The sequence below is a fragment of the Excalfactoria chinensis genome, chromosome 4, assembly GCF_039878825.1.
Source record: "Excalfactoria chinensis isolate bCotChi1 chromosome 4, bCotChi1.hap2, whole genome shotgun sequence".
NCBI classification, from domain to species: domain Eukaryota; kingdom Metazoa; phylum Chordata; class Aves; order Galliformes; family Phasianidae; genus Excalfactoria; species Excalfactoria chinensis.
The window spans coordinates 74,725,361-74,739,853 of record NC_092828.1 but is presented as its reverse complement, the minus strand read 5'-3'; positions in this window follow the sequence as shown (position 1 = coordinate 74,739,853).

Sequence of the window (14,493 nt, the reverse complement as noted above, 5' to 3'; positions counted from 1 at the left end):
GTTTGAGGTCTTAACTTGCATCTTCCAGCTTCCATTTCCCTTGAAACTGCATCACATTTAGCAGTACAGATTTCATCTTCTTTATTAGCACACAAATACACAGAATTAAATTTTTATCCCACTGAAATTACAACACCTACGTATTTCTTTTCTTGGGGACACACCTTTGCTCAGAGATTTTTCAGGTTTAGGAAGACACAGCATAATAAGGGGGAGACAATTTCTCCCTCCACTTGCTGCCACTCTAATGAGGCTGCAGACAGACCCCATACACATCCTAGGACTCTGAAATCCTTTTACTAACCTTTATTCTGTCTGGATGGTTTTATTAGGATGTTAGCAACGTGTCATGCTATAATCAGCAGGAAGGTCTTGTTTATTGCTTGCTTGTTTGAAGACAAGCAGAGCATACAGCCCTAGTGAAGTGGAATCTAATTACTGGGGTTTTAATGGAAAACCACTATGAAGAGATGCTGAATAAGGCATGCACGGGAAAAACCTTGTTGGCTGTACAGCTATTTGTGTAGCATCAAAATATTTTGTCAAAATACATGACTAATTTTAATCAATTTCATATTCTTAGCAATTATCTTTGAAATTCTGCAGCTCACTATGGTGACTGAACAATACCTACTTATGAGTGAGTTGTTGATCTCCACTGACAGAGAGACTTGTTCTAGCACTCCACAACTGGTAATGCCAGTCTTCAAATTCACTCCTGAAGAGTAGGAAACGCTTTCAATTGTCAGGTTCAACTCAAATAGCAGATACACATCAAGAGATTTCCTCCATTTACTGTTCTAAACAGTTACATTTTCGCTGGAGAGCAAGTCTGCTTCGTGTCTGCTGGCTTCAGTTCAATTTGCTCAACATCAAGCAGATTAAACGTGAAAGTATACGACTCAATTCTAGCAAAGGAAAAGGCTCAGATCTTAATTATTTAATGGGAAAGAAAATTACAAAAAGAAAAACATAAACAAAAATGCAATTTTAGCATCAAATTTCTTTCCCAGCTGACATCTCAAATCCTTGAGGTTTGTGCCAGCCATATGAAGTCCAGGCACGATTTGCAAACTGCAGATAGAACCTGGGTACTCTTAAGAGAAAGACCTTAATGTCTGTGAGACTGGACACCTCCACAGAAAAAGAAACCTGCTCAGTTTTTCTCCTTTCTTTTGTTCAAAACGGCATTCCCAAACATTTACATTCTTCAGCTGGCACATCTTTCCATTTTCTCGAGTAGAATGGCTTCTCCTGTTCAGGATGTTTGGACTGCAACTTCTCTTAGTTACCATTCAATGGCACTCTTCTCATCTAAGCTCATTTCTTCTGCCTTAAATGGCCTTTAGGCACACAACCTTTTGGAGTCTGTCATGATGTAAATCATAACAAGCACAACTCTGATAACATTATTCAACAATTCCACTAGTCTCATGTGACAATTCTGGCAAAAGTCATATCACAGCAAGATTTAGGTTTCCCAGGAAGAGCATAAGATAAAATATTAGTAAGATGGATGACAGAGGAGGTTTTTTAGAGATGCTTTGTCCAACACTTTTCTTTGTTCTCGGCCACTTTCAGAAGTTCAAGACATCATATTAATATTTCATAGTCTTGGATCCCATGGGTCAAAACTGTTTATGAAAGGCTTCTGCTTGGAAAATATGTCAGCTTCACCTTGGGAAAAGCAAGTGTCTAACTGAAGAAAGAGTTATAGGAAAGGATTCCGTAGATGTGCTCAAAGCTCATCTCCAGCATTCTGTCCAGATGCCTGTCTCAAGCACTCTGTCTCCAGCAATGGAGATTGCTGCAGAGGTACAGATGCTTGGGAATTCAGCAGCTTTGGAATAATCAGCACATGAAGAGGAGTAATGTCTAAGTCGTAACAAGGAACAATCACCACGTGTCTGCCGCTGGAGAAGGCTGTTCTGCAGGGATACTGCATGCTTTCTGCTGTGATCACCATCACCTTTCACCACATCTTTCTATTTTGCTGCCTTATTTAAGAGCCATCTCATTTCTCTCCACAGAATAACACCCAGGCCACCAAATCTTTAGCACTTACAGACACTGTGTACCACATGGAGGAGCACTACATGGCACTAAATTCAGATGAACCCTTGTGGATACTGAGCGCTGTAGCAAGACTACTGATCAGCAGCAGACATGGTTAACCAACAGGCTGGACTTCTGGGCAACTAATAGCTACATATCCTAACAGTTAGGGAGACAAGGGCTCATTGGTGACACACCATGGGATTAATTGATTATTTTTATAAAAGCAATCAATAGCATTGATTTCCACATGGACTTTTTTCCTTACTTTGATTTCCTAATGTCATTATCCTGGATCACTTTGAGCTGGAGAGTCAAACTTTGCAGATCTAGGAATATCCACAGAAACACTTGTGACAGCAACAAAGGGAATCACAATCCGTTTAAAGTTCCTTCTGCAAGTTAAGGTATAATGTAATTTGTAACACAGTTGTACTAATACGAAACTACTGAACCAATAAAGCTTACTTATAAACTACTTATTCCCAAATCCTTACTGGGGAAAGAGGAATCACAGAATCACAGAACGGTTTGGGTTGAAAGGAACCTTTAAGATGACCTAGTTCCAAAACCCTCCCTATAGGCAGGCACACCTCCCTCTAGACCAGGTTGCTCAAAGCTCTATCCAGACTGGTTTTGAATGCTTCCAGGGAGGGGGCATCCACAGCCTCTTGGGGAAACCTGTTCCAGTGTCTCCCCACCCTCACAGAAAAGAATTTCTAACTGATATCTAGTCTAGATCTACCTTCTTCCATTTAAAACCATTTCCCTCATCCTGAATAAATTATCTAGTTTCTAGAAAGTCTCTTGACAGATGAAGAAAGGCAAACTCATGCAGAGCAATGTTAAAAGAAAAGAAAAAGAAAGAGAGAGAGAGAGAAAGTCCATAAACGTTTCTTCTCTTTTTATGGAGAGAATTTGGAACTACATTTAGATTTGCAACCAGAAAAACAGTAATCAGTATTCTGAAAAAGAACTGTGTCCACAAAGGCTTATCTTCAGTGTAATGCAACACAGGGTCAGTGTTGTTATCAGCTATCTCTAATTTCTACCTCTCTGAATAGATCTTTTCTGTACAAGAATTCCATTAGAAGATCAGTCAAATGCTGCTTTCAGCCTGAAATCATTACCTTGTTGCAAAGGATCTGAGACTTCAAAACTAAAGAGATTTTTCCTTTCTTATATGCCCACCCACACACACAAATGCGTAAGCTCCGAGATTGTGGGAAGCTTTTATCATTGCTGGGTTTCTCACTTGATTTGAGATCATCCAGTCTTTCCTTCCATTTGTTTCCCTGTGACATGTCATTTCACTGTGGGAATGTGTCATAGGTGCAAAAGAAACTATACAAGGCACAAGATGGGAGAAAGTGAATAAGGAAAAAGTTAAAACCTCATTATGGTAAATAGCAACATCTGCATTCAGGCTTAAGTGAACAGTGACAAGAAGCAATTTAAATCTCAGCTGTCGAGCCTGCATAACACATATTTAGCAACACGATGGGCACAGATCACTACTGATGCGACTGCCAGCAAGGCCAACATCACTACAAACAGGACTGCAAGAGGGAGAGTGCACACTTCTGCAGATACTCTGTCAGACAGCAGAAAGGAAGGCCCAGCAATGTGGAAAACAGAAGCAGGCCTCTCAAGTGCTGTGTGTCTGTTGGCTCTTAATGAGGAATAACCTGTTCTGGGAAATGAGTGAAAGTTGAGATGACGGATTTTGTAGGAGCGGCACCTGGCAACCTGTGAAGTGCTTTGGCTTTGGAAACCAGGCTTCTATGAGCACAGATTATGATCTGCCAGACAGTTACCCTTGGCAAGGTGCTGGATGTGCTGGCTCTGAGCACTTCTAGGTAGAGACAGGAACAGCTATATGGCCTCTTATTAAACACTGTGCCCCTTATTTTGTCCTACTGTGTGCAGTAATGACTTGAAGTTTAGTAAACATGAAGATTACAGAGGTAGCTAAAGAATATTGGAGGTGATTGTCCCTTATACAACTCAGACATTCCGATTGTTTTGCCAGGAATAGGACTGATAGGGTTTGAAATAAAATTCTTAGATGAGGGAAGATGGGAGAATGGCCTTAGTCTCTTATTTGCCAGCAGCAAAACAATAGAGGAAAAGGATGCTAGACATCTGACTGAAGGAAGGATGGCATCCAAATGTAATCCTTCCCAATAGGGTATACGTAAACCCTTTAAAAGACAGGAGAAAAAAATATTTCACAACATATGCATTTGCTCTGATTATCTGTAAAGCATCATAGATGTGCTTGGCACTTTACTGACAGAAACACTGGCAGGTCTCTGCCTCAGGGCACCTATAATTAGAGCGCAGCAAGGAAAGATGATGGAAAAGAGTGTATGGGAGGACAGGGATGCAACAGTGAAAGAGCATGAAGAGCTTTATATACATTTCTCTGGATCTGTTGTTGTTTTCATTTAAATACAATATATTTAAAATCTAGAACTGAGAAATGACAGAACTTCCAATATTTGCTCCACCAACTTTCTCCTACCCCAAGCCAGAACAGCAAACCGAAGTTTTGAAACCTCTCAAGAAACAAATGCATTCAGAATGGTGATCTGAAGGTGGGACCACGGAACTGCTTTACTTTGCTAGGTGGGAAGCATTTAGTTCCAGCATTCTGAGAAGTATCACGTTTAGACACGAGAAATGAAAAAACAAGCCTTCAGCTTTGCCAGTGAGAAACACGGATGCCCACAGCACAAAGAGTTTTTGAATGTCTGAATGTTTGTTTGCTACAAAGTTTTGTAAGAGCAGATGCTCCTGTGAAGTGATTTGATGTGGCTGAGTGAACACTTTCTACAGGAAAACAGCTTGGCAGAAATCTTTCAACCAAATCCAACACAAAGATCATATTCCCAAAGAAGAATCAAGGACGGCACAATGGGCATTGAACTGTTTTTCAATAGAAGAAGAATGAAGGAAGAAAGATGACTCCAGAACAGCTATCCCTTCAGAGAGACCAAGAGCACCAGGAAAGCTGGTTTCCTTCCCAGGATTTGAAGTAATTTCATAATTGAAGCAACTTTCTTAGTGGAGCTGGCATGAGGGCTAGGAGACTATGAAAGCAGTTGTGCAAGTTCTAAAGAGCAGTACTGGTGTGGCACTGAGCCCCCAAAGCCCATCCGTCCAAGAGCTGCCAGAAGTGGCACACTGATATTGCTGCGGAACTGGAGGGAGGCTGGACATCAAACAGGGCAGCTAGCATTTCATGGGCCCCTGTGAAACAAAAGCCCTTCTTTGGTTACAAAAGAGAATAACTGAAGTGAGCTCATAAGTCCTATTGGAGCCAAAGAGAGATCACCTACTGACTTCCAAGAGGACACCGCTGGCCTGGAGACATAAACAACTTCTGTTCCACAGCCCCATGCAACAAAAACTGAGCAGGCAACCAATTTCCAGACCTTTTCAAGTCTACTAACACAGTTCTGAAGCACACAGCTCTCCCTCAGATCCAGAATTGTCATTAGAAAGTCTCCATCTATGTCTTGCACATTAGTGAGTCACTCTGTATTTTCCTTCTGCCTAAGAAACAATCTGACTATGGAGGAATAAGAAAGGCAAAGTATTTTTTGATCTTGCAACTAGATTCTGAGGAGAAAATAACCCGAGTTAAGCCTTAACTTGATTTGCACTCACTAGAATAAGTCCTTGGGTGGTCTAACATCACTAACACATTGAGTAAATGTACCCTGCTACAGATGCACCTTTGAGAAGGCAAGCACATCAGGCTAGGAGCAAAGCAATGGAGAGCAGTCACAAGCCACAACATTCACCCTGTGCTGTAATCAGCCAGAGTGCCCCTTTCTCCAGCCTTACAAACACTAATGGAGTATCCGGAAACCTGGAAAGTGGCAATGAATTACACTCAGCAGGGTAAACCACTTGTCTGTGGAGAAAGAATTGTGTTCCATGCCATTCATAATACAAACAACATCAAGGCGAAGGTTAGCAGGTGGCTGCTTCCCTTGGAGCTGTAATTAATATCATCTGAGCAATGCAAAGAGACCCAGAGAATGCCAGGTGCCTCCTCTCTGCAACCATCTGTGGAAAAACAGGATGTTGGTCCTGATAACAGAAGTCTTTTCTGCAAAGCAGGAGGTTAGAAGGATGGGGAAAATAGGTTATTTGAAGGAGCATCAGTTAATAGTGTGATCCTATAGCATGTCTCTAAGTGTAAAAGATGTCAGCAACAGCGACCAACAGATCTGACCTTTCAACATCTGCTGCCACTTAACATTCTTTCTGTGGATGGCAGATAATTGCTGCTTGTAAGGCTGAGGGGATGCAGTAAATGGTTTTCATGCTACCAAAGAAATGTAATGAGCAGATCTGAGTTTGGGGTATACCACAATTCTGCACCATTTCCAGTAGGACTTATCATCCATCCATGAACTGATGCATAATGAACCACCTATTCCCTTGGATATTTCCATTAATTTACCCTTTAAAAAGAGGCTATATAACAAAGGAGACAGGTAGATCTTTTAGGTTGCTTATTGTATTAGCCTGCCTTGGGTGTGCTTTCTGCCCTTCTCTGGCAACCATACGGAGAAAAGTTCTGTTACTACAGGACAGCTAAGGATGTGTGCTGAGTCAGTGCAACAGTGGGGCTAAGGCCTCCCTGCTCCACCAAGAAGCCTACTTCAATGCACTGACCACTAAATTGCTTTGCATAAAGATTGGAAGAACCAGAGAATGGTATGTTATTGTCTCTGATAAAAGGGAACAGATGAAAAATGAAAATGTTCTGCACATCTGACATTACCAGGCCGAGTTCCTGCTTTGCACCACTTGAGTAAACAACTTCTGAAGAAAGTCACATTTTGATACCGTGCTGGTTTTCCCCTACAAGAAAGTGCTCACAGGTGAACCAAAAGGCTTTTAACTTACTTCTCGGTGTGCTTGCATTGTTTGTGTCTTGCTGCTGCTAACATCTAAAACCGTTCAGGGAGTGATTCTCCTTCCTCTGAAACCACTGCTTTCAGTTCCACTTATTTGCTCTGTGGATATAAAGATGTAAGCCTGCTAATGGCCAGTTTGCAGTGAGACTCAGTGGAATACTTTTCCAAGGAACTTTGGAATGTTTCACAAGCTCAGATTTCTGCCTCTTCTTCCTCTGAGCAATAACTTGCTACTGTTTGACATTTCTGTCTCATCCCCTCCCACAGAGGCAATGGAGAGCATTAGGGGCTTACACTGCTTACAGAACATGAGGCCATAACATGGACTCACAGTGATCTGCCTGGAACCAGGTACTATTCTCACTCCACCCAATTCAAGGGATTGCAGCAGATCTGTAGCAAGAGGTGTCAAAGGCCACATTCCTGTTGACTACAGAAAGATGTTTTTCATATGGGATCACATTTAAGGGCTCTGGAGAGCAAAAAGTTTGCTGTTCTGAACATCCGCATTCAGAATTTCTACTCATTACATCAATCTGCTCAGCAACTCCAAGATTAATTAGCAACAACAGCAGCAAGACTTACAAAAATGAGAATATTATGCTCAGTTGTCTTAGACACAAGTTCTGCAAACCCCAAGATTGTACCTTGAATGTAAGTAACCTGTTCCTCTCCGTTCCCTTCTGAGTTATGATTCACAGAATGTTGGCCTCAACTCCAAATCAATAAAGTTTTTGCTGCTGTTTCTCTGTGGCCTAGTAAAGTCCAGATGTGGAAAACAATGCCAAACTAATAGGATTGTTATTTTCCTCTGTTTAAAGAAGAATAAAACCATTTTAAACAAGTCTGATTTCCCTTTTTTTTTTTTCTGTGAAGAGCTGGTATTTAATAGACCCTGCAATGGGAAACATTAAGTTCATATAAAATTTAACATCATGGAGCTTCCCTGTATGCATCTCCTTTCTTCTGTGCTATTTTAATAAGAAGATCAGAGCAGAAAATATAAATATTGTTTTAACTGCCATTTCTGTACTTCCCTGCAACCTCCTATAGATTTTCAGAGCTCAAGCTGTGTGTTAACAGGCCTGACAGGCTTATTCTGGATGTGATCCTAAAAATCCACAGAGCTCAGAAAATTCATCTCAGTGAAAAATATTTTTCAAGAAATCAGTGAATAAAGGGCAAAGTGTCCTCCTTTCCAGATGGAACCGCTTGATTTATGGATCCACTGACTGCCATCACTCACTCACAGCTTCCAGTTAGAGTTCCAGTTATGCTGGTTCAGACTTATTCTTCCCACATGCTCCTGGCATCCTTTAGGTGCTGTAAGGAAGCTGAGGATACACCTTTCCTCCCAGGTACTATCATAAAGCCAGCAACTGCCCTTCTGACCAACTACTGCTACAACACAACACTAACTTTGACTCCTTATCCAACACCAGTATGTTCCACAATGGATAAACTGATGCAGGCAGTGCACTGCAAAAGCCACAAAACCCTCTGCCAGCTGTAGAAGCAGGCTCAGTCCCATTCAGATCTCTATGCAAGGGGTCGTGAGCTTAGCGCTCATGCTCAATAAGCTGTATCTAACAGATATAACTGTGTATAACAGATGTGCTTGATTATGGAACCTGAGGCTCTGTAGTGCAGATTCCTAATGTGCCTGCCTTGGTACTTGTACAATCGTTAATTATAACTTTATGCAACAATAAATTATGTAGGACAGCTGTGCTAGCAGTACCGTAATTTGTGTCAACCCCCTATAGTCCCATTGGAAAAAGTGATCTAGGAATGCATATGCTGAAGAAAGACACTCATTTCCTACTGGCACGTTTCACTGAAGGTATCATTAACACGGCCAGTGATTGGTTAGAACAGGAACAGCAGCACTTCTAAGCCGTTCATTCCCGTTACCAGGATTCTTCAATCATATCTCAATAATGTCAATTTGCTGGCACCATTAGCACAGTTGAAAATGGCCCCCCGAACTCTTCAGGCACCTTGTATTTAGCCGTGTTCTACAAAGGGTGCAGCACTGAGAGGAAAACACACATTAATGCTGATCAGATAATGAGACACTCCTGGATTATGACTGCCATTCTGTGCTTCAGCAGGTGCCATTTCACCATGTGCTTCTCTCTGTAAGCCAGCTATTGGGAAGCAGAGAGGTCACTGACTATTACCAGCAAAACGCTACTTATTTCAGCTCCTGCATAAACCCATGCATGCTGTGCACTCTGGCTTGCGACACTGTCCTCAGCTCAGTTCAGACTGTCTCCTTTCCAAAGCCTGCTCCCAAATGCCCTAAATACCACCTATCCACAAGTGGGTTATAAAACACATTCACTACCTCGGAGCAGCTGCATCTCTACACTACAAATCTCAAAGCAACACAGTGAATACCACACTAAGTCAGATACAATTGGATGTTGTAAGTTTACTCATCCTGGGGTGCCACATGCTATATGGCAATATTCTGTGCTTTTAGCAAAAGCATTGTTTCTTTTTCCTTTTTTTAATGTGTGTGAGAAATGTCTACCATGAAGTAACATCACTCCATTGAGTAAAAAGTAACATGCCCAGATACCCCTGTAGAATGGTCTGTTTGGTCATGATGGGGTACTGCATCACCGCAGGACAAAAACTGAGTGAGCGAGCAACAGAAATCCCTGGAACAGATTGCAGAAAGTAGCTTGCTGAAAAGGTGAGTGGAGGAAGGTAGTAACCGATACATGGCTCACAATGGACTCTGTGTTCAACTGTCACTCACCCATGAGGAAGAAATTCCTGCCTCTTGGAGATAGCATCTCTCCATTCAATGGGCATCTGCGATGGAAACTCTTCTGCTTCTATGTTCCTGTCAAAGTAGAGGACTCGTGTCTGCAGCCAACCAGCTCCAAATCTACCATGCGCCCAGCGGGATTCTTCCTCATAGTCACAAACCTGAATGACAACCAAAGAGCAGGTCAGAATTCAGCATGAGGGCACAGAGTGGTTCACAAGAAGTTAGCATCATGCCATCTAACGCCAGTCTGACCCAAACATTTGCCATTATGGTACCATACATTCATAGCCTACACAGTTGCAGTAACTAAAGCTCTCTTCTTTGTCTTGCTTATCTTACGCAGCATAGCTGAGGAATCAATCATTCCTAAAATAAAAGGCAGAAGCTCAGTTTTTGCTCTTATTTAGCCATGGTCCTCTTTTTTAACATCAGAAACGTCAGCTCATTTTCAGTGATGAATGAAGACTGCTTTTAAAGAGGGCTGTTTGAAATGTTCAAATTTATTTCTTAACCACCTACTGTAAATCCCTCCATTTGAAAGACCGTAGTCTCTGCAATCTAGATCTGGATTGCTTGATAAAAAGGGAGAACTCAGTGTATTTTCTCGTCTTTTAAATATGTTTGTGCACAAAGAAATATGCAGGCACTCTCATGTACGTGGAATACGCATGAAAGTACCACACATTTTTACAGCACATAAAATAGTTAAGTTTCAGTAAATAAAATTTGTAAGGAACCTTTTAATGTGGAGTAAGAAGAGCCTTTGCCCTTAATTATACGTTCTCTCTGCTGTAGTGACCCACTGACACACAGAGATCTCAGATCCCTTTCGTATTTTCTCATTTCCATCTAATAAGCAGGATGGAATATCTCAACACTAAGACAGCTCTTGCTGCTAAAGGCAGCGCAAGTCAGGAGTGAAGTGGCACATTTGGGATGCTGTTGCAATGTTACCAGATCTTGTGGCTCTATTCCCAAATGCTATATCCTATAATATTCCTAATTTCCCAGCTCCTCAAATTAGTAAAGAAAATGTCAAAAGCAATCCGCAAACCACAAACCGCAAATTGAGTAAATGCTTGGAAAGTGCCAAAAAGATTCAGGCTGATGTCTGAAAATCTAATAAATTTTATTTTGGCCTCAAGGTTTGCGAAAGGCTGGCACTGGCACGCTGCTATGGTGATACAAGGAGGTGAAGTAAGGCTGCAGAGGCTTAGTGCTATTTTCTCTTTTTGAAGGGTACGACAGGTGGCTGATGTCATTTCTGCACTGTGCAAAGTGCAGGGAAAACACACCGGAGAGCTTAATACTGAATCTCCTGGCCTAGGGCAGGAGAGCAAAACAGCACCAACGTGGGAACACTAGAGGGAGCAAAGACAAGAAAGAAGATGAAGAGGAATAAAGGCAGGAAGGCAAAAGCCATGCCAGTTTCTGAGATAGCCCTGAGCAGGAGGGGAAGGGAAAGGAAGGTTTTGTGCCTCGAGCCTTGAGCATTGTATCGAGTCCACTGAGTATACAGAAAGAGGGTGTTCCTTTCAAAGCATGTATGACAGAAGGGAACCATCTGGGTTCTCCTTTTGCATATACTGGATTCTCATCTCGCATATACTGGTAAGGATTCAAGCTGTGCAGGTCGAACAGCCCCCATTCAATCAGGTGACACACTTCTGACAATGGCTTTGCCTGGGTTCACCTGCTCTTCAGGACAGGCCAGACCAACATCATTCTCCTGCTGCTGCATCTTGAGGGCAAGAAGGAATTAAAAAAACCAGCACGATGCATTTCATCATCTCTCAGGGGGCTATGCAGACATGCCCGGTGCACTGAGAGCAGATCATCCTGCCCGCTGCTTCTTTCATCTTTAGTCTGGAGCTTCTTAAAACCGCCCATACTAGTTTCATGCTTTCTCACTAGTTTCTCCAGTCAGAATACAAACAGCAGTACATCCCAACCGTGCTGCTCTTCCAGACACCAGCATACAACACAGCTGCTCTTCCCACAATCTAATTCTCTCTCTTTAAAAGTTATTAGAAGTTATTAGCACTTCAGGACTCATTTTACAGCTCCATGCTTTGATCCTCAGCTTACTCAAGTCAGTTCCCACTGAGCTTCTTCATAACATGTTTAATAGCTAATTTGTTTGGACATCATTAAAAGTATTAAGGCTCCAGGCAGCGAGGACATGCCAATTACTGAGTCAAGTGATTTAATTCCAAGGAGGCCAGTAGGAAGCAGCAGTTTAAACTGCTTAAAGGCTTGTACCTCTTGCTGCTCAGAAAGTCTGCTGCTTGCAGTTCAGAGAGGCGTACTTTTGGATCATGTGCTCTGGGTGCTCCACAGATGCTGAGACATGGGCCGTGCATGTGAAATGCCAGCTTAAGCGGCTCTATCATGATGAAGCCTGACTTAGCTCTTTTCACCACTACAAAAGAAGGCAGTCTACTGAGAAGCAGCATTCTGGTAGGGTTTTATTTAACCACTGATATTTGTTTGCTGGAGCTCTCCTTGCGAAGTCCTGAATCTGCATCTCAACACACCAAAGCTTAATGCAAAAATTCGCAGTGCCACTCATTATTTCAAAAACGTTCTGTAAAATAGGTATCCAGACTTGTCTACTCCAGGTATGTTATTGCAGTATCACAGAACGGCTTGGGTTGGAGAGGATTTAAGTCCCATCCAGGTCCAGACCCTGTATGGGGGGCACAGATATTCCCCCATCAGATTAGGCTGCCCAGGGCACCATCCAGCCCAGCCTGGAGCACCTGCAGGGATGCAGCACCCATAGCTCTCTGGCTTTTAATAGGCAAAGCCTTGGAAAAGTTTTACTTCAGGGTAAATTATACCTTATTATTTACATCTCCTGTGGTATTGATTCTTACCAGTAGAAAATATCCTTACGAACAAAGCAATATATTACCTATTAACAGCCACCTATTAGTTACACCTCACACCCTTTCTGGGAGGCAACACTCATAGCAGCCAGTATGTCCTTGTGTGGTTCTCTTAAGCCAATTTCCCAGCAGTCAGATGGCTTCTTTTGCTGCTATTAATTTCATCTTCAGCAGAAATCTGCAGCTTGGCAATATTAAAGTCAGCAAACCTCTCCAGTACAGATTCATTTCTTATTTTTCAGGTTTAACAACGCATAGGCTGTGGCATCCTCATAAGGCCTCCCTTGCTGCTTAAGAGCTCCAAAGTGAATGAAACCGCACCAGTAATATTGTACTTTGTATAATATAACAGAACTACCTGCTCGAGGAAAACAAATGCCACAAAAAGGCTACATTTGCTGACACATGGGCTTCTGCATCACACATCTTCTCATATTCTTGAATGACAGTAACCAAAATCTGACATTAGCTATCCCAGTATAAATGATGTTGTTCTAGCACAAATGCAGCTGCGATGGGAATTTCTACTGGCAAAATTAAAAGAAAGAAAAATCATACCACGGAGCAACATGTTACACAAATACCACTTTCAAGTTAGCTACACGTAATAGCTGTACAAAAGACATTGACAGGCTTTGAGTGGAGAGTTCAGACATCCAGAAAATACAGTAGCATCTGGTGTGTGGAGCAGGGAGAACAAAGCTCTTCAGAATAAATCTGAAAGGGGGAGAAGCACTAGGGCTTGTGAAATCTAACAAGTGATAGATGTGCAAATGAGCCAACAACACATTTCACAAGTTAGCACAGGTTTCAAGTTACTTTTTCTTCCCCCATTGTGAAGAGGAAACACAACTGTGAATACAAAGACCAAGACACATGCACACATAAATTCAATGGCTTACGTAGATATGTGGCACATCTAGCACATGGGTATAAACATCTAATAAAGCTCCATACCTGAACAGCTTCAGACCAACTGTTGGGAAAAGAAGACAAAGAACAAAATAGAAACAGATCAAAACCTTGTCACATTTATCATGTTTCACAGAGAGAGAGAAACTGCTGTGGAACTAAAGCTGGGCTCACTACTGCGGCAGTAATCCAGGCTTAGTCCCAGCGCCCTGCAGTCTGGGCTCCTCTGGTGATCATCTGCGTATGTCCACCTAGAGCTGTCATGCCAATAAGAACTTCCAAAGCCATTGGACAATTAAATCCAGTTTTAGAAGAGTTCAGGGAAAATCACATTTCATGAAAACAAGAGGCTGAATAGAGCAAAGAAACAGTAATTCTCCTTAGAGCAACCTCTTACAGCAAGGAGCACCTTGACTGGGAGAACAGACTGTTAGCTCATTTGCTCTACACTAATGATTCACATGTGAGAGAGATGAAAATGCACCCCTGGCCTAAACAAAAGTCAACAGAAATGTGGTGTAAGACTGTACTGCATCTTCAGTGGACTTGAATATCAACACAGCACTGCTAACAGAACCTAGTAACAGCAGTATGATCTCATTGGGTACTTTAAATCTGCATCCAAAGTCTTGTTTGGAGCTCTAACCCACAGCTACTTCTGCAGCGGCCAATTCAGCATTGAAGCCACTTGTGCCTAGAACTGAGCCAAAACAGAAGAACGATTGTTAAGAACTGCTGAGTTTGACTGCTGCTGCCAGAACCCAAAGCACGCAGTTCCCATTCAGAAACCTTCCCTGGTAATTTATAAGCATGCCTGATTCTTTTAAATACCCAGAGCACTGAGTTCCATCTCTTCCTACACAGAGTCATTTTCTTTCTGATATATATGCACATATATCATAACAAGGTA